The sequence below is a fragment of the Ceratotherium simum genome, chromosome 27 (genome assembly GCF_057802395.1).
Source record: "Ceratotherium simum simum isolate JZ-2026a chromosome 27, ASM5780239v1, whole genome shotgun sequence".
Classification (NCBI taxonomy): Eukaryota; Metazoa; Chordata; class Mammalia; order Perissodactyla; family Rhinocerotidae; genus Ceratotherium; species Ceratotherium simum.
In genome coordinates, this window is record NC_141926.1 from 10,085,816 (window position 1) to 10,112,300 (window position 26,485).

General features: G+C 41.4%; 2 pseudogenes; one reads left to right on the forward strand and one right to left on the reverse strand.

The window, feature by feature from the left end:
• Positions 1-25,298, forward strand: LOC106801692 (carbonyl reductase [NADPH] 1-like; annotated as a pseudogene).
• Positions 1-26,485, reverse strand: part of LOC101398271 (carbonyl reductase [NADPH] 1-like) — a 71,276-nt pseudogene that overhangs the window by 29,715 nt on the left and 15,076 nt on the right.

Genomic DNA, 26,485 nt, shown 5'->3' on the forward strand with positions numbered 1-26,485 from the left:
ATTCAAGCAGAAGTAACAATGAAAACAAACTGTTTTGGTACCTGAGATGTCTGCACAGAGCTACTGCCTCTCATAAAACTCCAAGGTGAGTCTGATGAGGAACCCAAGCTGCAGTGTCTCTGGCACGATCTTGCTCTTGGATTGAAAGAATTAACATAGTTAAGATGTCCATACTTCCTAAAGCAATCTATAGATTCAATGCAATCCCTAACAAAGTTCCAACAACACTTTTCACAGAAATAGAACAAAGAATCCTAAAATTTATATGGAACAACAAAAGACCCCGAATAGCTAAAGAAATCCTGAGAAAAAAGAACAAAGCTGGAGGTTTCACACTCCCTGATTTCAAAATATACTACAAAGTTATAGTAACCAAAACAGCATGGTACTGGCACAAAAACAGACACACAGATCAATGGACTAGAATCGAAAGCCCAGAAATAAACCCACACATCTATGGACAGCTAATCTTCGACAAAGGAGCCAAGAACATACAATGGAGAAAAGAAAGTCTCTTCAACAAATGGTGTTGGGAAAACTGGATAGCCACATGCAAAAAAATGAAAGTAAACCCTTACCTGACACCATACACAAATATTAACTCCAAATGGATTAAAGACTTGAATGTAAGACCTGAAACTATGAAACTTCTAGAAGAAAACATAGGAAGTATGCTCTTCAACATCAGTCTTAGCAACATATTTTCAAGCACCATGTCTGACCGGGCAAGAGAAACAACAGAAAAAATACACAAATGGGACTACATCAAACTAAAAAGCTTCTGCACAGCAAAGGAAACCATCAACAAAACGAAAAGACAACCTAACAATTGGGAGAAGGTATTTGCAAACCACACATCGGATAAGGGGTTAATCTCCAAAATATATAAAGAACTCATGCATCTCAACAACAAAAAAACTAATAACCCAATTAAAAAATGGGCCAAAGACCTGAACAGACATTTCTCCAAAGAAGATATACAGATGGCCAACAGGCACATGAAAAGATGTTCAACATCATTAACTATCAGGGAAATGCAAATCAAAAGTACAATGAGATATCACCTCACACCTGTCAGAATGGCTATAATTAACAAGACAGGAAACAACATGTGTTGGAGAGGATGTGGAGAGAAGGGAACTCTCATACACTGCTGGTGGGAGTGCAAACTGGTGCAGCCACTATAGAAAACAGTATGTAGTTTCCTCAAAAAATTAAGGATAGAACTACCTTATGATCCAGTTATTCCACTGCTGGGTATTTACCCAAAGAACTTGAAAACACCAATGTGTAAAGATACCTGCACCCCTGTGTTCATTGCAGCGTTATTCACAGTAGCCCAGACTTGGAAGCAACATAAGTGCCCATCAAGGGATGAATGGATAAAGAAGATGTGGTGTATATACACAATGGAATACTACTCAGCCATAAGAAACGATGAAATCCAGCCATTTGTGACAACATGGATGGACATTGAGGGTATTATGCAAAGTGAAATAAGTCAGAGGGAGAAGGTCAAATACCATATGATTTCCCTCATTAAGTAGCAGATAATGACAACAACAAACAAACACATAGAGACAGAGATTGGATTGGTGGTTACCAGAGGGGAAGGGAGGAGGGAGGAGGGCAAAAGTGATAATTTGGCACAAGTGTGCGGTGATGGGTTGTAATTAGTATTTGGGTGGTGAATATGATGTAGTCTATGCAGAAATAGAAGTATAATGATGTACACCTGAAATTTATACAATGTTATAAACCAATGTTACTGCAATAAACAAGAAATTAAAAAAAAATAACAACTAACTACATATACCACTTACTATCTGTCACCTTGGACAAAACCAAACTGTAGGCACTTGTAGTGAAGAGGGATTATGTAACCATTAAATAAAACATTGAAACCAATGGCTTGGCAGATGGTAAGAGCTTCATAAAACATTCCCTCCCACTTGGGAGCACACTGGGTACTCTAGCTTTTGGTCAGGCAAGATGAACTGTTTGAATCCAGCCTGTCTTAGCAAATCCGCGAGTGCACCTATTCCTCTTCCCAGACCAAGGGCAGACACAGCAGGAACTAACACAGTCCAGTTAAGTGAGAAAAATTACTGTCCAGAATTCATCAGTATGATTCTAAGAGGAATACGTGTAGAATGTGTGGTGGTGCCACAAGGAACTCAATTGCTGCCCTCAAGTGGTGGGGTGAGTGAAGGGTTCAGGTGACTTTGAAAGAGCTGCCCTTTGAAACCTTAGTGAACCTAGTGTTAGAAGAAGTAGCAGAATTTTGCAGGAGGACAGGACAGGGAAATGGGGCAGAATTGTGAGTAAACTGTTCATGCATGTACTGAATTCCAAGCCACACCTCTTAATCTTTCTTAAAGTATCTCCTTGTCTTAATTATTGTATTAACTGGGTAGTGGTTTCCCTCCATCCAATTACATTGGGGTGAGTATTACAATAGTTTACAACCACAGAAATATGATAGTTTGTTTTTCCCAGAACATAGCACATTTAAGGGAATTTAAAATGAGCCTGGGGATAGGTAAGTCAAATTATAGAGATCCCTACAAGCTTTGCTAAAGCCTTGGACTTTGTTCCTGAAGGATTCCCAGGATGGGAATGAGCATGCAGAGAGTACAGAGAATGCCCATAAGGGAAAAGACTCAAGAAGGGAGGTCCCTTAGGAGGGATTTCAACTGTGCAGCAATGACAGCTGAGGGTCTGTTGTAGAGCTGGGATAGAGGAGAAGGCTTGGGGAGAAACTGAGTAGGACCACTCGTAGGACTTGGTGAGTGATAATGAAGGGGCGGGTGTGTTGACCTCCAGGATCCTGGTGGATGGATGATCAGGTCAGTGACCAAGATGATATGGGGAAAAAATGAGTCTTCTGGAAATGCTTTAGATTTGGGGATCTGGTGGAGGAAAGGAAGGCCTCAGGAGGAGAAGGGGAGGCAGGAAGACAAAACGTGTCTCAAGTCTAGGAATGTTGTGGGTAGGTGACAGATTTTATGGTGGCCTAATAAATTGGGGGTATTGAAGTCTCCAGTAGCCTGAATAAGATCACTTTTAGAGGGAGAGTGAAGAGAGAGGGTCCAGGATGGAATCCTTAGCTAACTCCAACATGTGAGGGGCACAGAGCAAGGATACAGCTTCTCTGAGGAGACTTTTGAACAAGGTCCTGAAGGATAAGAGTCAGGTGTGCAAAGACCAGCATGACAGGGAGCACCGAGGACCACTAGATAAGAGTGTGTAGGGGTCTGAGGCAGAAGGGCACCTGTCCCAGTGGAGACACAACCAGGAGGCCAGTGTAGCTGAGCAGGGAGAGGTAGCAGAAGCCTGTGGATGTGTCAGAGGCAGGCAGGGCGAGATCATGCCAGAAACACGACAGTTTGGGCCCCTCATCAGACTCACCTAAGGGTTTTATGAGAGGCAGTAGCTCTGTGCAGATGTCTCAGGTACCAAAAAGTTTGTTTTCATTACCACTTCTGCCTAACATGAAAGCATGTGGAATCAGGAGCTTTTAGGAGTAAAGAGACAGAGTTAATAAATAGTATTCATGTGGTAAAAATACATAGAATGATACAAATTTTTTTAATGTGAAATCTCCTGTATTCTAAGTAATGTCTCAGTTTAGTTAACAGTATTATGCCAAAGTCAATTTCCTGGCTTGTAAATGCTGTATAGCCTCAGTTTATTAGAAACTTGCCAGACAAAGAAGTCACTGGTTGAATGAATTCCATCCAATAGACTCCCCTAGGGTCTTGAGCTATTAGGCTTCATAGGTTTTGTTTGGATTCTTAGTCACAAGGCAGAAATTAGAATTTGAGATCTAAACTGCGGTTGGTCAGAGTTTGTAAACTAGGGGAGGTGCTGAAATGGTTTGTATTTCACTAATTTATGTGTTCTTTTTGAAACATGTGAGTCTGCCAAACAACCTGTTGCTCAAGCTGTTTGAGCTTAAACAGTCTTCCTATATTTTAAGTTTGTGATTTGTGTGCATTTATGTGTTTGGCAAGATATACTTGCATCACCTGTCTGTCTCTCAGTCACAATTTTTGGTTCATACTTCAACCACATCTATGAGATGGACTACATCCTTGACCACATGATCAGTTCCAGAGCTACACCACTGGGTTAAGTATATGGTCATGATGGAGGTCACTTGATTTTCAGTAGATGTTAGATCTTCTTGCCTCTGTCAGCAAGATCATCTGATAAGACACTGATGGTGTGGCAGTATTTAAGATTCTGTAGAACCACATATTTGTTCATTGCAACACCGACAAATACTGAGTTGGTAGTCTACTTCTAAGCCAAGAACAAAGTCTGTCCAATTTAAGCCAAGAAAACAGATCCCACCCCCAGTTTGCAGAGCCTGTTGAACCAGCTATAAGGGTATCATCCATAATACTGAATTTTCTAATGTCTTTGTTTTCCAGATCTCTTTAATTAACAGTAAAGATGATAAAAGACTATAGGGATAGAAGTGCAACATTCTTTCTCTAAGATGGCACATGTCTGCCTTGAGAAGGCAATAATATGTCTAGGGTGACTGTGTTTTAACCCACTGCTTGTTGAATCTTGTAAATTTCTCAGGTAAGGAGATTTTTGGCTTTTGTGGCACTGTCTGGTTCGCCTGTCAGTCTCCAAAACAGAGCATGTAGGGTTTTTTGCACCACTTTTTGGACCTTCTTTAAAGTGTGAAATAGGCATGCCTGAGGCCAGAATAAGGCAGCCCAGACTTCTTCCTCAATGGTGAAGATTTGGGGTTTTGAATTGAGGCTCACATTTTCTCCTTCTTGAATTAAGAGGTCTAAAGACTTCTTTGTCTTAGGGGAAATCAATGGGCACATGGATCCAGAGTAGTATCAGGGAATTTCCTGTAAATAAGCATCAGTTCATTGAGGTGGTAAGTCCCTGTCCAATTAGTGGGCAGTAGTTAATAACAAAACCAATATCAGTCATTGGGAGCCGCCCAATGACCCATTCTTTGCCAAAATACCCCTATGAGGTTGTCTGATTGTATCCTACAGCTTTGACACAAGTCAATAAGTGTATTCAAGGACCAGACAGTGAGATACACAGTAGAGATCAGCAGGTAGATCCAGAGTCAAGGAGACTGACATTTCCTCCTCAGATCTGTATAGGAGAGGAATACTCCACTTGCACAGGCTTTTTACATTTAATTTCTTACCAAACTTTACTTGTATGTTTATTTGAAGTGCTAATTTCTATGAAAAATATGTGTTTTATTTTAATGGAGACAGAAAATTCCCATTCTATATGTGATATGATAGCGGGTCTTAAATTTTTGGCTATCTGGCTTGTTATAATATTTGCCTTATATAAATTCACAGAAGAGTTAAGTTCTACCATCCAGAAATCAACTGATCACTACAGGGATTGGTATTAAAGTAAACTGGGTGACATTCAAAGCAAAGTTGTTATGGACCAAATGATTGGTTGAATTATATATTTGGGCCTTGGATTGACTAGAGGTGCAAAGAATAGTTTTAAGAATAGGGGCCCAAATGGGTGCCATAGTTCAGAGGTAACAAATCTCTATTCACTATCTATAACCTTAAACCAGCAGAGAGAGAGAAAATAACTTGGCAAATAAATAACAAAACATGTCAAGTTATGTATGGCAATCAGTGTTCTGGGCATTTGAGATCTAGTTCTAACATCTTGGGTGGAAGCTTTCTATTTCACTTTGACTTGAGGTCTTAGGTTAGCAGTCTCCTTTCTAAGGTGTCAGTTTATGAAAGATTCATAAGAACCCTTAGTTTGAGATCCCAGTTTGGATGGCTTTTTGGTGGTGTAAGGTAGCTTTGTGTCTTCTTAAATGGGTGATGAGAATCTGAGGATCAATCCTTTGTTATCTTATCATAGTGTGTTGGTCAGTAGAACCTGATAAGAGCCCTTTTCATCAGATTTGGGAGCTGCCTTCCTCTGATGTCGCTTTGAGAGGTCCTGATTCCAGGTTTTAGGTCATATAGGCAGTGATTGGGAGGATGCTGAGGAAAGGCTGCCTGTATCTGCTGATGAGAATACTGAGCATATTGCATTATTCTCCTGCAATATTAAGATATAACTGCCTGAACAGAGCATAGGCCAGGATTGTGGGTGATATTCTCAGACACATAGTCTTGACAGTTACCAACTCAAGAAGAGTGAGCTGACAAACTCAAGAAGGTATTGATCCCATGGTCATTAAGGCAATTAGTAACCCCTTTCTCTATAGAGTTCAAGGGCCTCAGAGTTTTTTGCCAGCTTTAATTGTAAAATACCATTTATCCTGTTGACTTTTCCTCAAGATTGAAGATGGTAAAAGCAATAAAATTTTTGAATGTCAAGGCTTTCCAGAGCTCTTTAATGACAATTCCAGTGATATGGAGTTTTTCCTTAACGAAGAGATTGGCTGGGATTCCCCAAACAGGAGACACGAAATGAAGCCATCTTTTAGCTGCTGTATGAGCTGTAACTTTGACAAGGAAAAACCTCTAGTCATCTCAAGAATAAACAAAACTTGACCAAAAAGTATCCAAAATCCATTGAAGGAAGTAATTCTATAAAGTACATTTGGAAATGCTCCAAGGAGTCCTGAAGCCTGGGCTTTTGTCCATGTGTCATCTTTACACTTTTCCCAGAAGTATGTTAGTAACAGGTGAGCCATGTACCAGAAACTTCCTCAGTAGATTTGGTAAAGATTCCTCACCAACACTGATCAAGTACAGTAGTAAACTTCATGTAAAGATCTCCCAGGGTTCATTTTGAGGTCTTCTGGCACCAAGAGTCTACCCTGAAAGCACTAGAGGTCATTCTCTAACCGTCTTCGGCCAGATCTTTCTTGAGATCTTTTTTCCAATTTCAGAGCCACTTTCTGACATTTGACATGTTGGCCTCTTTAAGCCAATCTTGATATTTGGCTCTGAGAAACTGTAAGGACCATGGTGTTAGTGAGGGCCACCTACTTGATATGGTGTTCAGCAAGAGTATTACCTTTAGCTTCTTTCATTGAGTATGTTTATATCCTTATAACGGCCATTTCAATAGAAAACATCAAGGCTTCTAGGAGTTTCTCTATTGACTACTGACCATTTTTAGTTTGGGTCCTCGCTGATATCATAAACCTTCATTGTTTCCAGAACATCCCCAAATCATGTACCAACCCAAAGACATATGAGTTATCAATATGTGTATTAACTCTTTTATCTACAGCCAATTGGCAAGCTCTAGTGAGTACATCAAGTTTAGTAGATTTTTCTCTTTTAATTAGAGGTTCTCTTCTAAAGATGACTTAAAATCTGTTTTAGTATATAGAGCCTGATAATTTCCTGTTTCATTTCTACAAACCAGAACATGAAGTTTTTATAGGAGTCTCCAATAATTGTGTCTGAGGTGTAGATGGTTCCTGAGGTAAAGGACAAGTGTGTTAGGTATCAAGAGATTACAACTGCAGATATAAATGGGTGAGGGAGAAAGTAATAAAATGTCATGGGAGACGAATGTGTTTGCTGAGAAATGTTGACTATTTTCAATGAGCAGAAAAAATTGTACGGCATGAGGGGCCATTAAGTTAAACGGAGGTCCTGGGATAAACTGGCAGGTCTCCAGATTCTTGGGCTAATGCTGCTGCCTCAGGCAAGGTGAGGGAGCCTTTGCCACTGGGTCAAGAAAAAAGGCTGTCATAAGGTTTTTGCCTCTAGTCCCCAGAGAGCTGGGTAAAACTTGGAAGGCTTTGGGTATGAGTGAGTAGAAAGTTTTATAGTTAGGTAGAGTCATTGTGGGAAGTCACTGGAGGGCTAATATTAGATTACAAAATGCCTGCTCATGTTTAAGTTCCTGTATCAGTTTTCTGCAGCTTCTATAACAAATTACTCCAAACATAGTGACTTACAATGAATGAAATTTATTCTCCCATAGTTCTAGAGGCCAGAAGTCTGAAACCAAGTTGTTAGCATGGCTGTGTTCCTTCCAAAAGCTCTAGAGTAGAACCTTTCCTTTCCATCCCTCTGAAGCTTCTGGTGGCTGCAGGTGTTCCTTTGCTTGTGGCTGCATCACTTCAATCTCTGCGCTTCTTCATATGACCTTTTCTCTCTGTGTCTGTACTCTATGTCTCTTATAAGGACACTTGTCTTTGGATTTAGTGCCCACCCAAATAACCAAGATAATCTCATCTCAAGAACTTTAACTTGATCTTTACATCTGCGCAGACTCTTTTTCCAAAGGAGGTCACAATCACAGGTTCTGGGAGGTGGACATGTCTTTTGGGGGCTACCGTTCAATCAACTACAGTTCCCAGGAACGGGGTGCTCTGACATTGAGGACTTAGTTTAAGTCACAGAAGTGTGGTGATTACAAATGTTAGGAACTCACTTTCTGCAATAGCCAGTGTGACCCTAAATCCCCTTTAACTGTCTCTTAGTATCAAGATGGGGGCAGTTCTGAATGGCTTATAACCCTTGTGAGGGATATACCTTCGTAGGGTAGACTATACCCTAGGTAATATTTCATGTTCTTCCAAAATTTTACATTTCCCCTAGAAACCTTATATTCTTTGTGAACAAAAATAGTAAGTAGGCTACTGAAGCTGTTTGGGATCTTGTCTTATTCTTAGACCATAGCAAAATGTCACCGATGTTCTGATAAGAGAGGAATGAGAGAAATTTAAGGAGTTTAAGATCTTAATTAAAAATGGTAAAAAGTAGAATGGATTTCTGTAAACCCATGGTGCATAATTGTTGTCCTTCCCAGGAGAAGGCAGCAAGCATTTGTATCCCAATCCACAGGGTACTAAGGAAGGCAGTGGACAGGTGTATGACTGTTAAGAAAGTGGCTTCAGGTGGCATTAAGGATAGGATTGTACAGGGGTTTGGTATCACAAGGAAATGATTATGATTGTTTATATTTACAGCTCCAAAGTCCTGGACAAATCAAGAGCCTGGCCTGTTGGATTTCTTCATCAGACTCCTACAAGGTAGGATAAACTTTCTTTCTAGCATGGTTTCCCTACAGGCCTTTATCTCTTTACTGGTCCTAGAGGGTATTGTGAAATTTCAAGTAATGGTTAGATGGATCAATCCCTAACAATGTTTTCTGCACTGTAATTCTGCTAATGTCAGTGGAATTCTTTGTCCTAAAGCAGTCCAGAGTTCTTCAGTTTGGGGTTGATTTATTCTTTTTTCTCAGGATTCCTTTAGCTATTCGGGGTCTTTTGTTGTTCCATATGAATTTTAGGATTCTTTGTTCTATTTCTGTGAAAAATGTTGTTGGAACTTTGATAGGGATTGCATTGAATCTATAGATGGCTTTAGGAAGTATGGACATCTTAACTATGTTAATTCTTCCAATCCAAGAGCACGGAATATCTTTCCATTTCTTTGTGTCTTCTTCAATTTCTTTCAGAAATGTTTTATAGTTTTCGGTGTACAGATCTTTCACCTCTTTGGTTAAATTTATTCCTAGGTATTTTATTCTTTTTGTTGCAATTGTAAATGGGATGGTATTCTTAATTTCTCTTTCTGCTACTTCATTGTTAGTGTACAGAAATGCAACTGATTTTTGTATGTTGATTTTGTATCCTGCAACTTTACCATATTCGTTTATTACTTCTAAAAGTTTTCTGGTGGATTCTTTAGGGTTTTCTATATATAAAATCATGTCATCTGCAAATAGTGACAGTTTCACTTCTTCCTTTCCAATTTGGATCCCTTTTATTTCTTTCTCTTGCCTGATTGCTCTGGCTAGGACTTCCAATACTATGTTAAATAGGAGTGGTGACAGTGGGCATCCTTGTCTGGTTCCTGTTCTTAGAGGGATAGCTTTCAGTTTTTCACCATTGAGGATGATATTAGCTGTGGGTTTCTCATATATGGTCTTTATTATGTTGAGGTACTTTCCTTCTATACCCATTTTATTCAGAGTTTTTATCATAAATGGATGCTAGATCTTGTCAAATGCTTTCTCTGCATCTATTGAGATGATCATGTGATTTTTGTTCTTCATTTTATTAATGTGGTGTATTACGTTGATTGATTTGCGAATGTTAAACCATCCCTGCATCCCTGGAATAAATCCCACTTGATCATGGTGTATAATCTTTTTAACGTATTGTTGTATGCAATTTGCTAGTATTTTGTTCAGGATTTTCAGCATCGATGTTCATCAGTGATATTGGCCTGTAATTTTCTTTTTTTGTGTTGTCCTTGTCTGGTTTTGGTATCAGGGTAATGTCAGCTTCGTAGAATGAGTTAGGGAGCTTCCCCCCCTCCTCAATTTTTTGGAAGAGTTTGAGAAGGATAGGTATTAAGTCTTCTTTGAATGTTTGGTAGAATTCACCAGGGAAGCCGACTGGTCCTGGACTTTTATTTTTGGGGAGGTTTTTGATTACTGTTTCGATCTCCTTACTGGTGATTGGTCTATTCAAATTCTCCACTTCTTCTTGATCCAGTTTTGGAAGGTTGTATGATTCTAAGAATTTATCCATTTCTTCCAGATTGTCGAATTGGTTGGCATATAGTTTTTCATAGTATTCTCTTATAATCTTTTGTATTTCTGAGGTGTCTGTTGTAACCTCTCCTCTTTCATTTCTGATTTTACTTATTTGTGCCTTCTCTCTTTTTTTCTTGGTGAGTCTAGCTAAAGGTTTGTCTATTTTGTTGATCTTTTCAAAGAACCAGCTCTTGGTTTTATTAATTTTTTCTATTGTTTTTGGTCTCTATTTCATTTATTTCTGCTCTGATTTTTATTATTTCCCTTCTTCTACTGATTTTGGGCTTTGTTTGTTCTTCTTTTTCCAGTTCCTTTAGGTGCATTTTTAGATTGTTTATTTGAGATTTTTCTTGTTTGTTGAGATAGGCCTGTATCGCTATAAACTTCCCTCTTAGAACCGCTTTTGCTGTATCCCATAAATTCTGGCATGTCGTATTTTCATTTTCGTTTGTCTCCAGGTATTTTTTTATTTCTTCTTTGATTTCTTCGTTAACCCAGTCGTTGTTCAGTAGCATTTTGTTTAATCTCCATGTATTTGTGGCTTTTCTGATTTTCTTCCTATAGTTGATTTCTAGTTTCATATCGTTGTGGTCAGAAAAGATGCTTGGTATTATTTCAATCTTCTTAAATTTATGGAGACTTGTTTTGTGGCCTAATATGTGATCAATCTTGGAGAATGTTCCATGTGCATTTGAAAAGAACGTGTATTCTTCGGTTTTTGGATGGAATGCTCTGTATATATCTTCTAGGTCCATCTGTTCTAAGGTTTCATTTAAGGCCAATGTTTCCTTATTGATCTTCTGTTTGGATGATCTATCTGTTGGTCTAAGTGGAGTGTTAAAGTCCCCTACTATTATTGTGTTACTGTCTATTTCTGTTTTTATGTCTGTTAATAATTGCTTTATATATTTAGGTGCACCTACATTGGGTGCGTAGATATTTACAAGTGTTATATCCTCTTGTTGGATTGTTCCCTTGATCATTATGTAATGCCCTTCTTTGTCTCTTTTTACAGTTTTTGTTTTAAAGTCTATTTTGTCTAATATGAGTACTGCTACCCCAGCTTTCTTTTCATTGCCATTTGCGTGGAGTATCTTTTTCCATCCCTTCACTTTCAGTTTGTGAGTGTCTTTAGGTCTGAAGTGTGTCTCTTGTATGCAGCATATATATGGGTCTTGTTTTTTTATCCAGTCAGCCACCCTATGCCTTTTAATTGGGGCATTTAGTCCATTGACGTTTAAAGTAGCTATTGATAAGTATGTACTTACTGCCATTTTTTAACTTNTTTTTTTTTCTCCTCAGTGTTTAAGTAGTCCTTCTCTGTTCCTTACTTCTTCTATACAGAATTGATGGTCACTTTAGTTTGACCTCTGTCTGAAAGCTGTACTCGTTAACTACCCTCCTCCCTCATGTTTTTGATATCATATCTAACCTCTTTTTTGTGCATTTGTATCCATTACGTTCTAATCATTGAAATAGATAATTTTTCCTATTTGTGGTCTTCTCTTTTCCCCTTAAATCAGTCCCTTTAACATTTCTTGTAACACTGGTTTCTTGGTGACAAACTCCTTTAATTTTTGCTTATCTGGGAAAATTTTGATCTCTCCTTCCATTTTGAACGATAACCTTGCCGGGTAGAGTATTCTTGGCTGTAAGTTTTTTCCTTTTAGCACTTTAAATATATCGTGCCATTCTCTTCTAGCCTGTAAGGTTTCTGCTGAGAAGTCAGCTGATAGCCTTATGGGGTTTCCTTTGTATGTAACTTGACATTCTCTTGCGGCTTTTAGGATTCTCTCTTTATCTTTAATTCTGGACATTTTGATTATGATGTGTCTTGGTGTGGGCCTCTTTGGGTTTATCTTGTTTGGGGCTCTCTGTGCCTCCTGTAACTGGATGTCTGTTTCCTTCCTTAGGTTAGGGAAGTTTTCATCTATTATTTCTTTTTTTTTTTTTATTTTTTTTATTTTTTTTTTATTGCAGTAATATTGGTTTATAACATTGCAAAAATTTCAGGTGTACATCATTGTACTTCTATTTCTGCATGGACTACATCATGTTCACCACCAAAATACTAATTACAACCCATCACCACACACATGTACCCAATTATCCCTTTCACCCTCCTCCCTCCCCCCTTCCCCTCTGGTAACCACCAATCCAATCTCTGTCCCTATGTGTTTGTTTATTGTTGTTATTATCTACTACTTAATGAAGGAAATCATACGGTATTTGGCCTTCTCCCTCTGACTTATTTCACTTTGCATTATACCCTCAATGTCCATCCATGTTGTCACAAATGGCTGGATTTCGTCATTTCTTATGGCTGAGTAGTATTCCATTGTGTATATATACCACAGCTTCTTTATCCATTCGTCCCTTGATGGGCACTTAGGTTGCTTCCAAGTCTTGGCTATTGTGAATAAGGCTGCAATGAACACAGGGGTGCATGTACCTTTGCAAATTGGTGTTTTCAAGTTCTTTGGATAAATACCCAACAGTGGAATAGCTGGATCATATGGTAGTTCTATCCTTGATTTTTGAGGAATCTCCATACTGTTTTCCATAGTGGCTGCACCAGTTTGCACTCCCACCAGCAGTGTATGAGAGTTCCCTTCTCTCCACATCCTCTCCAACACATGTTGTTTCCTGTCTTGTTAATTATAGCCATTCTGACAGGCGTGAGGTGATATCTCATTGTAGTTTTGATTTGCATTTCCCTGATAGTTAGTGATTTTGAACATCTTTTCATGTGTCTGTTGGCCATCTGTATATCTTCTTTGGAGAAATGTCTGTTCAGGTCTTTTGCCCATTTTTTAATTGGGTTGGTAGTTTTTTTGTTGTTGAGATGCATGAGTTCTTTATATATTTTGGAGATTAAGCCCTTATCAGATGTATGGTTTGCAAATATCTTCTCCCAATTGTTAGGTTGTCTTTTCGTTTTGTTGATGGTTTCCTTTGCTGTGCAGAAGCTTTTTAGTTTGATGTAGTCCCATTTGTTTATTTTTTTCATCTATTATTTCTTGAAATAGATTCTCTGCCCCCTTGTCTCGCTCTTCTCCTTCCGGGACACCTATAACACGGATGTTAGTGCGCTTGATGTTGTCCCAGAGGTCCCTTAGACTGTCCTCACTCTTTTTAATTCTTTTCTCTTTTACCTGTTCACCTTGGGTAATTTCTTCTAGTCTTTCTTCCAGCTCACTGATCCGTTCTTCTGTATCCTCTACTCTGCTTTTGAGTCCCTCTAATGAGTTTTTCATTTCCAGTATTGTATTCTTCATTTCTGATTGGTTCTTTTTTATATCTTCCATTTCTTTGTTGACATTCTCACTGAGTTCATCTATTCTTCTCCCCAGATCAGTGAGCATCCTTAACACTCTTAGTTTGAACTCTCTGTCAGGTAGGTTGCTCATTTCTGTTTCACTTAGTTCCTTTTCTGGGGTTTTGTCCTGTTCCCTTACTTGGAATGTATTCTTTTGCCTCCTCATTTTGCCTCTTTCCCTGTGCTTGTGTCTACGTATTAGGTAGGTCAGCTACGTCTCCTGCTCTTGGATAGGTGACCTTATGTAAGTGATGGCTTAGGAGGCTTCCAGTGTGCTTCCCTCAGTTCTCAATGTTCCAGGGGTGGCCCCTATGTGGGCTACGTGTGTCCTTCTATTGTGGCCTGTTAGCTCTCCCTATAGGCGCCCAGGGAGGCTGAGTTATGCTCCTGGCCAGCTGTTGTAATGCTCAGCTGCTTGTAGTTGTTGTGGGCCCTTCAGTCTCTTTATCAGCTGTCGGGAGCCCCAGCACAGTTGGCTGTAAGTTCTAATACCACATTTGTGTTGCAGTATTTCTTTTAAGTGAGTAGGCCCCCAGTGTGGCAGGTTGTTAGGCTCAGGGCCTTAGAATTGCTGTAAACCTCTAGCCTATTAGGTCTCTTGTCAGCTCTCTGAGGATTGCAGCTGGGTGGGGCTGGCCTCAGGCACAGGAGCACCCAATTGTTTCAGGCTTTGGAAGGTGGGTCAAACCTCCTATGTGGGTCTTTGAGAAGCACAAGTCTTCTGCAGCTGACAAGCCCTGCCGCCCAGAGGTCGACACACACAGTCAACACAGTCCTGCCCCGTGTGTGCGCCCCGACCTCCCCAAGCGGACCCAGTCTCTCCACGGCGGGAGCCCCACACACTCCGCCACCACCCCACACTCTCCACCCGCTCCTTGTGCACACCCTGCCCCGCTCAAGTCGGCTCAGTTGCCAGGCTGCAGAAAATCCAGTCACCAATCTATGCAGGCCCACACGTTGCCTGAGGGCTTGTTGTTAGGTGGGGCCAGTCTCTAGGGTGGGCTGCCTGCCCTGGCTGAGCTGGATTAAATCGGTGCTCTAGCGGGTGGAGCAGACCCTGGGCTAGCAGGTCTCAGGGAGAACTCCAATGGCGTCTGTGTCAGCACGCTCACACCAGGCCACAACAATGGCCGCCGCCAATGTCCCAGTCCCTGGAGAGGTCTCACCCCTCACCGAGATGCACTCAGGGCCTATTAGGTGAGTCTCTTGTCACCAAAGCAGTGTGCACCTTTCTTTCTGGTGATTTTAGGATGCTTTCTGGAACGGGTGAGTTTGTGCGCGGGCCCTTTAAGAGCCAGTTTTAGTTTCTTTGTGAACCGGGTTTTCTGGGGGTGCTCCCCAATGCTTTAGTAGCAGGCAAGGTCAGATATTATGCCACTGGTGTCGATTGTGCTGGGTCCACAAAATGCCCACAGCGAGGGTGCTCCCCGGCTCAGGGCCCCACGCCTCCAGGGAGGCTGCGTACCTGTGAGCTGCTCCCGGGCGGCCGTGACGCTGGCGGCTTGTGAAGGCGGCGTTTTCCTCTCCGGAAGGGAGTCTCTGCCTCTTCCACCCCAGTTAGGATTGTCCGTTGTTGCAGGAGTTCCTCTCATCCAGTTTTCAGTTCTGTCTCAGGGGTAATTTTTCCACGAGTAGTTGTAAATTGGCTGTGTCCACAGGAGGAGGTGAGTTCAGAGTCTGCCTACGCCGCCATCTTGACTCCGCCCTGGGGTTGATTTAAACATGATGACAGTGGTAAGTTAATGTTTAAATTAATTTTACCCTGATTATACATAAAGACTTCAGGAATTTCAAGAGGAAATCTCCAAGGATATTTCATCTGCCAATTACATTGGTAGAGAGGGTATGTCTCTCTTAAATGAGCAGATAAGATTTCACAAAGAAAGAAGGATTATCGTTCTGTTAATGTCGAAAAGTGAGGGCTATGTATTTGGACATGGGATTTGGGGTTGGTGGGCTGGCCTCCACCTCTGAAGGAGGGGTTGTGTGACAGTGAGGGGTTTGTAGTTGTTTTGTATCCATATTGTATTCATATCTGTGTGTACCATATGAAATTACCACAAACTGGGTGGCTTAAGACAACAGAAATTTATTCTCTCACAGTTCTGGAGGCTTAAAGTCTAAAAGTAAGGTGTTGACAGGGCCTTGCTACCTCTGAAGACTCTAGAGAAGAATCCTTCCTTGCCTCTTCCTAGCTTTTGGTGCTTGTCAGCAATTCCTGGCATTCTCTTGGTTTGTAGAAGCATCCCTCTAATCTCTGATCTGTTGTTACATGGTATTCTCCCTCGATGTCCTTAGTGTCTTCACATGGCCTTCTTATAAGGACACAAGTCTCAATAGGACCCACCATTATAGGACCCACTCTAATCCAGCATGACCTCATGTTAACTTGATTACATGTGCAAAGATGCTGTTTCCAAATAAGATCACATTCACAGGTTTGGGGTGGACATGAATTTTTGGGGACTCTATTCAACCTAATACCCACATCAGTCATAAATTTGCATGTTTGTCCTCTATGTTCAATAAATGTTTCCTTGTGAACTAAAAGGTACAACAGGAAATTGGATGATTTTATTTCTGTCAGAGCATTCTTGTTTGGGCATCTTAATTTTTTTTTAAATTTCATAGCTAATACAGGATAATAATTTTTCCTATCCCCTTTTTGCTTTTAATACCTGCAGGTCCACTTACCTGGGAATCTCCCAGTGTATGTGTCCCAGCAATTGTTTCTGTGGGAAACGTGTCATTGTTTGAGTTGCAGAATCTTACATTTCTTCTGAGTTTTAGTTTAGGTTTGATTTCTTTCTCTCTAAAAGTATTCTGCTGTGTTCTGTATCTGAGGTAGGGAGTTATTTTCCATTTTAAATTGTTTTTGCTAATCAAATCTCCTTATTAAGGTTCTACTCCATTGACAAATGATAAAAACATGTCTGCAGTCTTGTTTACAAAACTGAATAACAGTCTAGTCAGTCTTTACATGGAATACCTCAGATGTGACCCCTAAGAGAGTGTGTCCTATTTTGACAGGCTTGTTGGCTCCATTGGCTGTCCCATGGAACTCAGGGTACCTGAGATTCTCTGTGGCCTCATCTTAGTGAGTATTTTCCATCCAAGTTTTAGCATCCGAGGAACCTACCAGTGTGTGAACTATCGATATATGCCTGGCAGTTCAGGATTATAAATTCATAAGAATATTCTAAATTTCTCAGTAAAATTTTAGGATAGCCATTGATGGCTCAAAATGCTGATGGGGACAGCGGTTTCAGGTCTATTTTAAGTTTTCCAGTTGTCTGACTTTAAGGGGCTATTGGGCCTTAGGTAATTCGGGTAGACTAGGGTGACAGGAATAGGAATCAGAGCCAGGTAGAGAGCAGGAGGTAGAGAAGGCATGTAAGAAGGAAAAAGAGGTCAATTTTTTATACAGGGTACATGTATTGGTCTTTCTAATGGCGAATCTAATGGACACACAGTTTTAAGCTTTTCACCTTCTTATTAGCTTTGGCAAAGCTATCTTGTAAGGATACAGTGTGAATTTGAATTTCTTGTTGAAGCTTCCTCATAGCAATCAAAAGTGTTGACCAAGAGTATTAGGGGTTTTATTTTTTCTCTGTTTTAATGTACCACTTAGAAAGGAGAGGCTACCAAATAGACCTCAGTCCAGAAGGAAGTGACTTTGAAGCAGCTGCAGAAAAGTGGGCTGATCTCCCTTGCCCATCAGTGACCTGGCTATTTCCCAAATGCAGGACCTAAACAAATGTCAATCACTTGGGAAGGGATCAAGGGGAAAGAAGCGGTGGGAATGAAAAAAGAATGTGAATAGAATTGTATTGGAAGTTGAACAATTCCTAAAGGATAATGATTGGATTTAAAATAATCTCAGCTGGGAGCTCAATGAAAAGGAATAGGAGCTCAGACTTAATGTTGGAGACTTAGTGACTGTGACAGCTGGGGACCTCAGATTAGGGCACTCAAGGGGCTTTGGGATGTATACTGTTACTGATGTGGAGTCTCGGGCCAAAATGGACGAGGGGATTTTGCTAGATATCACTGGGACCTTCAAGTCAGTTAACACAACCCACAAAACCACCAGAAAACTTGTGTGATTAAAAAACATCCCCACAAGCTGAGTTTCTTATAAACTTGTCTGGCAAGGGGGCCACTGACCAAATGAATCCAATCAAAGTGTCCCCTCAAATAGTTTGGGCACTTGGGTTTTATGAGTTTTCTTTGGTGAAGAGTTAGTCATACGAGAGTTTTAAGGCAGGCATTATTAAGACTGGGATCTGGGTAGAGATTGACAAGAAGTTGTAAATTAGACCAATTGCTAAAATAGTCTGTGCTTAAAGAGTTTGTCTATAGTCTTTATCTTTCTGAAACACGCAACCAAGCAGGCTGTTGTTGAGCCCAGTGGGAAGGAGCTTGGGGTTCCATTGGCAGAACTCAAGTAGAAGCCAGAAGTGTTCTGGCTTTTCAGAATTTCCAGCACAAGTTACAGAACACTTCTGTATATTGCTTTTTTTATATCACCATGTTCTATGCATGGCTCTACCATCAACCTCTTTACTCTGAATTGTTAGACTGTCACGGTAACATGTTTGTGAACTCAACCTGCGGAGCACAAAACCTTTTTCATTCCCACCACTTCTTTTGCCTTGATCCCTTCCCAACTGATTGACATTTGTTTAGGTCCTGCATTTGGGAAATAGCCAGGTCACTGATGCGCAAGGGAGATCAGCCCACTTTCCTGCAGCTGCTTCAAAGTCACTTCCTCCTGGACTGAGGTCTGTTTGGTAGCCTCTCCTTTCTTGAACTGCCTGAAGAGCCAGCAGTGTCCTATAGCACTGGCTAGCATGTTCTATTTGCAGGGAGAGGTGAGAACCCTACCACATAGACCAAAAGCACACACAAAGGAAGAGACATAATTGCTGGTTGTGAATGTTCCTTGGCTAAAGCAAGAAACTCCCTGAGCTATTTGTTCTCCAATAGCAATACCTTGGTACAGCCAGTAATCCTAGGGGTAGTTGCCAAAAAGAGGTGCCAGAGATCTTTCCATGAGGGCTGTTTGGGTGCTCTGCCAAAGCTTTCATTGAGTCACAAATGTGGCCAAATTGTTTGCTAAGTAAGCAGGAACATGAGTGTCTTACTTTCCTGGGGCTACTGTAACAAATTAGCACAAATTGGGTGGCTTAAAACAACAGGAATCTATTCTCTCAAAGTTCTGGGGGCCAGAAGTCTGAAATCAAGGTACCTGCAGTGCTGTGCTCTCTCCAGAGTTTCTAGTGGAGAACACTTCCTTGCCTTTCTACCTTCTGAGGGCTGCAGATGTTTCTTTGCTTGTGGCTGCATCACTCCAATCATTCCTCTGTGGTCACAATACCTCTTCTTCCTTCTCAAAACTTGCTCCATCTCTATCATATAAGGGCACTTGTGATGTCATTTAGGGCCTAGCTAGATTATCCAGGATAAGCTCCTTTGGTCAAAATCTTAACTTAATCACATCTTCTGTAATATGAAGTAACATTTATTCTTTTGCCATAGGTATTAGCCAATTAGTCAGGATTTTCCAGAGAAAATGAAACAATTGTGTGTGTGTGTGTGAGTGTGTGTGTGTGAGTGTGAGGGAGAGGGGGAGGGAGAGGGAGGAGAAAGGGTCAGGGATGGAATACCCAGAGAACTCCAATGTGTGAGGGGCATGGAGCAAGTAAAGGGCCTCTCAGAGGAGACTTCTGAGGTAAGACCTGAAGGAAAAGAAAGTCAGTTGTGCAAAGACTAGTGGGACAGAGAACACCAAAGACCACTGGACAAGAGTGTACAGAGTCCTGAGGCAGAATGGCATCTAGACTGATGGAGCCACAACAGGGAGGCCAGTGTAGCTGAGCAGGGAGTTGTAGCAGGGGCTTGAAGATGAGCTCAGAGGCAGTCAGGGCCAGATCATGCCAGAAACACTAGCTTGGGCTCCTCATCAGACTCACCTTGGGGTTTTATGAGAGGCAGTACCTCCCTTGCAAACATCTTGGTTATCATAAATGTTTGTTTTCATTGTCACTTCTGCTTTAACATGAAAGGGTGTGGAATCAGGAGCTTTTAGGTGAACGGAGACAGAGTTAACAAATAGTAGCCATGTAGTAAAAATCCATAGAATGATATAAATTCTTTTCATTTGATTTCTCTGAATTCTAAGTAGTGTTTTGGTTTAGTTAACAGTATTGTACCAACGTCAATTTCCTGGCTTGTAAATGCTCTGTAGTTTTCTAAGATGTCACCATTAGGGGACGGTAAGTGAAAGGTGCAGAATGGGATCTTTGTACCATTCTTACAATTTCTTGTTTGTTTCAAAATAAGTTGAGAATTCACTGAACTGCTCTAAGGTCCAATCCAAGAGAAACTGTGTGAAAACCTGGAGGAGATCCCTAAAAGTCTTCCGTGGAAATGCAAAGACCCTCTGCTGGAAATTCTTGGAAGTCTTGGAGGATTCTTCTCTCTCTGTAGCCTCCAGTCTGACCTTTTTCCTTACAGAGTCTGTTCTGGATCCCATAGGAGTGTTTCAGGCCCCAACCCACCCTGGCTGTCTACCCTCATGGCAGCTGCCTCCCCTCCGAGCTCACATCCACTTACTCCTCAAGGTGATGTCTGTGTTGTTGACCAGAACATAGAGCCCCCCATACTCCTTGTGCAGGAAGTTGCACAGGGAGCAGATACACTGCAGGTGGTCATTGTCCAGCTGGTGGAAGCTGGGCTCAGGCCTTTGGCCTGCAGCTGCTGATGGCCACCTGGTCCTGCACCTTGTCCCGTGCTGTGAGCACCACGTCCCTGGAGAACTGCCAGCACAGGTCCCTCGCAATAGCAAAGCTGATGCCCTTGTTGTCCTTGGTCACCAGCACCGTGCAGGTATAGGAGGACATGGCTTGGTGGGGGGTCACGCAGGGCTTTTGCATGGAGATCAGACCTGGCTGTGCCATGGGAGGGGGGCCACAAGCTGAGAAGGAGGAAACGTCTCCATCCTCCCTCCAAGTAGGGGCCAAATATTCCAGAAGGTTTTCTAATACCCCCACTCCCGGTCTGCCCCATCATGGTGCAGCCAAACCAGGACACATTCTTCTTTTGATAGCTAGGGAACGGCTGTTCTAAAGGAAAATCTACTGGGCTAAAGTAACAGGTCAGAGCAGCAAGAGCTTCTCATTGGCTGGGCCAGGAGGTTTCTCATTGGCTGGGCTGTTGCCGGGTGGGGAGGGAAATCTTCCATCAGTAGTAAAGTAGTTTTACTTCCTGTCCAGGATGCAAGCCTCCCTCTCTTCATGTTTGGTGTAATTGATGATGGATGATAGAGCATAACTCACCGTATAGTCCTTCTGACTCTTATTTAGTTATGGTAATAGACACATTAACAATGACCTATCAGAAAGAGAAATCAAGAATGCAATGCCATTGACAATTGCAACAAAAAGAAGAAAATAATGAGGAACAAATTTAACCAAGGAGGGGAAAGATTTATACATTGAAAACTATACAACATTGTTGAAAAAAATTGAAGACTACACAAAGAAATTCTAAGATACTCCATGCTCATGGATTGGAAGATAAACATAGTTAAAATGTCCATGTTACCTAAAGAAATATACAGATTCAATACAATCCCAGTCAGAATCCAAATGACATTTTTCACAGAAATAGTAAGAAGAAGAATGAAGTTTACATGGAACAACAAAAGACCCTGAATAGCCAAAGCAATCTTGAGAAAAAAGAACAAAGCTGGAGGCATCACAATCACTGAACTCAAAATATACTACAAAACAATAGTAATCAAAACAGTACGGTACTGGCAGATAAACAGACACACAGCTCAATGGAACAGAATCAAGAGCTCAGAAATGAACCCACACATCTACTGACAGCTAATGTTTGACCAAGGAGCCAAGAACATACAACGGAGAACAGAAAGTCCCTTCAATAAAGGGAAAAATTAACAGGAACATGTCAAAGAATGAAAATAGACCATTATCTTACACCATACACAAAGGTTAACTCAAAATACATTATAGACTTGAATTTAAGACCTGAAACCACAAAATATATGATGGAATCATATATTCCACATATGATGGAATATATGATTCCACTCTCTCCTGGTCTGTAGAGTTTCTGCTGAGAAATCTGCTGATAGGGTGATGGAGACTCCTTTGTAAGTTATTTTCTTCTCTCTGGCTGCCCTTAATATTCTTTCTTTGTCATTGACTTTTGACACTTTTATTATAGTATGCCTTGGAGAAGGTCTTTTTGTGATGAGATAATTAGGAGTTCTAATAGTGTCATGTACTTGTATATCCTGTTCCTTCCCAACATTTTGGAAGTTCTCAGCTATTATTTTTTTGAATAAGCTCTCTGCCTCCTTCCCCCTCTCTTCTCCTTCTGGGATACCTATTATCCTTATGTTGCTTTTCTTAATTGAGTCAGCTATTTCTCATAGAATTTCTTCATTTTTAAAAATCTTAGTTCTTTCTCATCTTCCATCTGAATCATTTCTAGATTCTATCTTTGAGCTCACTAATTCTCTCTTCCATATGGTCTGCTCTAGGTTCAATGCTTTTTACTTTGTTTTTTATCTCACTAGTTGTGTTCTTCATCTCCAGAATTCCTGTTTGTTTGTTTCTTTAGGTTTCGATCTCTTTGGTGAAGGACTCCTTCTGTTCATTAATTTTTTTTTCTTAGCTCATTGAACACTCTTTCTGAGTTTTCTTGTAACTTGTTGAGTTTCTCCACGACAGGTATTTTGAATTCTCTCTCTGTTAGACTGTAATCTTTTGTGACTTCAAGTTTGGTTTCTGGAGAGTTGTCATTTTCTTTCTATTCTGCTGTGTTAATGAATTCTTCATAGTACTTGATGAGTTGAGTTGATCCTTGCCAATGCATTTATGGTAGTAAACACTTTTCTTTGGGAAGACTTTGGTGGCTCTGGTTGTATTTGAGAGCCTACACTTTTCACCTGCCACTCCCTGTGCCCAAGGTGTCTCCAGTGCCCTCCTTGTGCTGCCTATGCCTCTGAGGTTGCTGGTGCCTTGCTGCTCACATTATCATTGCTTCTTAGGTGTTGCCACCTGGGTCACCAGGCTGTAAGCACCTCTGGTGCCACTGGGGTTGCATAGGTTTCATGTTACCCCACTGACTCTCTGTGGGCTCTCCATAGGCTAGGAGATGCTGCCCCGTGCACCACCCATGCTGCTTTTCCTGGGTTATCCAGGTGAGCTGGCAGCACCACTGTCAGGGGCACTGTGGTTATTGTGTCACTGTCACTATTCAGGACCTGGGTTCTTATATGCAGTTCCTGTCGCTGGTAGAGCCAGTGTCAGTGATGCTGCGCTGGGGGCTGGACCACCAATTCTGCTGTGTTTCCTGAAGACTCAAGTCACAGGAGCCACATGGTGCTATTGTGGGAGGGCAGGGGCTAAGCCATTAGTGTTGTTGTTCATCCTGCAGCCTCTGGTCACTGGCATGACCAATGTGCTTTTTAAAACCTCAGGTCAGGGAATCCTGCCCCTGCTGAGGAATTCTGAGTGTTGCACTCTGTCCCCTAAGCTGGAAAAATTGGTGCCACTGCCGGGAGGGAGTGAGAGGGCTCCATTCTAGGCACTGCTCTGTGTCCAGAAGCCTCAGGGTGTGTGTGGTATGTGCCACTGCTGGGGGGTAGGGGCTAAGCCGTGAGTGCCATGTCTGCCCCTACAGCGTCTGGTCACCAGCAGGCACCCTGTTGTGAGAACTCATGTTTTGGATCAACACCACCAGGGGAAGGGGACAAGGCTGAACCCTTAGTTCCACTGCTTCTTGTGGATCCAGCCCACCCAACTTCAGATGTATAGAGGCACAGATCTCTCAGGTATTCTGGTATGCTGTGCAGGGAGTCCTTTGTTGGTCCATGGATCTACAACTTATTGTAACTTACATAGGGGAAATAAAAGGAGCAACTCCACCACGATGCTGCATCACTCTCAGAGATTTTTAGTATATTTGCAGAGTTGTGGAACCATCACTGCGTTCAAGATTAGAGTATTCTCATCACCCCAAAAAGATATTCTATCACCTCTCTGTTCCCCCATTCCTCCTAGCCCTAGAAACAACTAGCATACTCTCTGTCTTCAGATTTTCTTCTTCTGGACATCTCATATGTATTGATGATCTTACCTGAACAGCCTCTTTAATTTAGCATAATGTATTCAGGGTTCATCCGTGTTGTAGGATGCACTTCATTTCTTTCTATATCATCAATTTAACAGTGCAGTTTTCCACTGCCCCTCTCCATAACCATATTGCCAGGCCATTCGTCACTGCTCCCGAGTTAATAAAAATCGAAACGGAGAAAACAGCACGCAATTCAGCCGACTGAGCTGATTTCTTACCTCCCTTGATCAGAGTGGCAGCCTTCCAAAGCAGATGCTGTCCATTCACCTAGGAGCTGTCATCCATCAACCAGTCAGCTCTTTGTTGGTCCAGAGAGACCTGATCATAGAGCATTGCCCAAGTGACCATAATATCCTCAAGTAGTTGCAAAGGCAACCTTTGATAGTAATAAGTACCCCCCCCCACATTCCTCTTGGCATGTTCCTGTGCAAACCATTTTCATTTTCTTATGGAACTTCTGGGGACTAATCTCCACATTAGAACATTTCTATGACATCATCTGAGACATTATGAATAAAGAAGCTTCAAGATTATATCATGTCCTTCACTCATAGAAGCAGCCTTAATTAATGCTCATAGCAAACTGGTAATAGTCTCTCAAGTGGTCAAAATCCCAGTGAATGTGGTGTTCATCATTTTTGGACACGCATTTCTAGGTAACAATTTGTGTTGCATTTTAGGCAGAGTTGTTAATGTGTCTAGCACTGTGAGTCTCAGAGCTCTTCAAAACAGCAGCCCAAAGCTGCAGCAGAAGTTTACAAGTGATACTATCATGGAGGAGGAGCTGGTAGGGCTCATGAACAAGTTCATGAAAGATACAAAGAATGGAGTGCACATAAAGGAAGGCTGGCCTGATATCAGGGCCATGGCATATGCTGTGTCAAAGATGGGCATCACAGTCCTGTCCAGAATCCATACCAGGAAACTGAATGAGCAGAGGAGAGGGGACAATATTCTCCTGAGTGCCTGCTGCCCAGGGTGGGTGAGAACTGACATGGGGCGACCCAAAGCAATAAAAACTCCAGAAGAAGGAGCAGAGACCCCCATGTAATTGGCCCTTTTGCCCTCAGATGCCAATGGACCCCATGGAGAGTTTTTAATGGAGGAGAAAGTTCACCAGCAGGGGACCCCTCTTAGAGTTCCCTCCATGGTTCTCAGTATGTTATGACCTCTGATTTGACCAAAATAACAGTTACACTGTCAAAAATATCCCTATCCAAAAAATAAAAAAAGAACCAAAATATCTCTATTGAGTACCCACTTTGAATTGACTACTAATTCTGTGAAGTCTTCTATGATATCTTCTGTGATATAGGGGGAAAAAAGTTGAATCAATGACAATGTGGAATGAAAATCAATAGAGAAATAAATAGTTCTTTAGAAATGTCCACTTGTGCAGATTGTTTACATGCCAACGAGCTCAGAAATGTAATAGACCTAAAAGCTAGGTCAACAGAAGTTGACAACTTCTCAGGGGTCAGCAACTCAGGGGTCAGCAAACATTATTGAAACAGCCAGTGAGTACATGTATTCGGCTTTGCAGGCCACATGGTCTCTGCTTGAACAACTCAGATCTGCTGAGGTAGCATGAAAGTAGCCGTGGACATTACATAAACCAATTAGCATGGTGGGTTTTGTCTTGCCACCTTTAGTTTACCGGCTTCTATTATCACATGGACAACACCGTGAAGGAAACACATCTGATGTGGTCTGTTTGATACTGAACTCATTGGAAAAACAATTGCAAAGTGTGAACTGTGAGAAGGCACTTAAGAAACGTCCATAAGAGAATCTGAGACAGTGGGGGAAATTGAACATGCATTGAGAATTAGTAGCCAATTCAAAGTGAGTACCCAATAGGGAGGAATTACTGTGAAATCACTTCAAGGTGAATGCGTTTTTTATGTAGGGATGATGTATCATCATGTCTGCAACATTAACGGGGTTCAGAAAACTATATAAAAAAATAAATACAAAAATATAGTAAAATATTCATAATTGTTCAACCTAGTTTGGTGGATATATGGATGCTTACTATACTATTCTTTCAACTTTTCTGCTTGAAAAATTTCAAGACAAACATCTGGAAACAAATAATCTTGGCTCTGCCACCTTACTCTGTGACTGAGCAAAATGCTGCATTTTACTGTATCTTAGTACCTCAACTGTGAAATAGGGACAGTAGGCATAGGATTGCTGTGAAGATTAAATGTCCTGGTACAGGTGAAAATGTTGAAAACATTGCACTGTGTGAAGTACAAAGTGCCTTCTATCATGAGTGCCTGTGACTGGGACCTAACACCACCCAGGGTTGTGATGAGAAGCCTCTTACTGCCCAACACCAGCCTGCCTCCCAGTGGGCTTCAGTGAACGTCCACCACATTCCCTCACTTCACAGAAGCACTGTATGTGGTAAAGATGCCTCTACTGCCATGATTATTTTTCATTCTTCACCAGTGATTTTCAGGCTTACAGACATGAAAAGGAATAAGCCCTGAA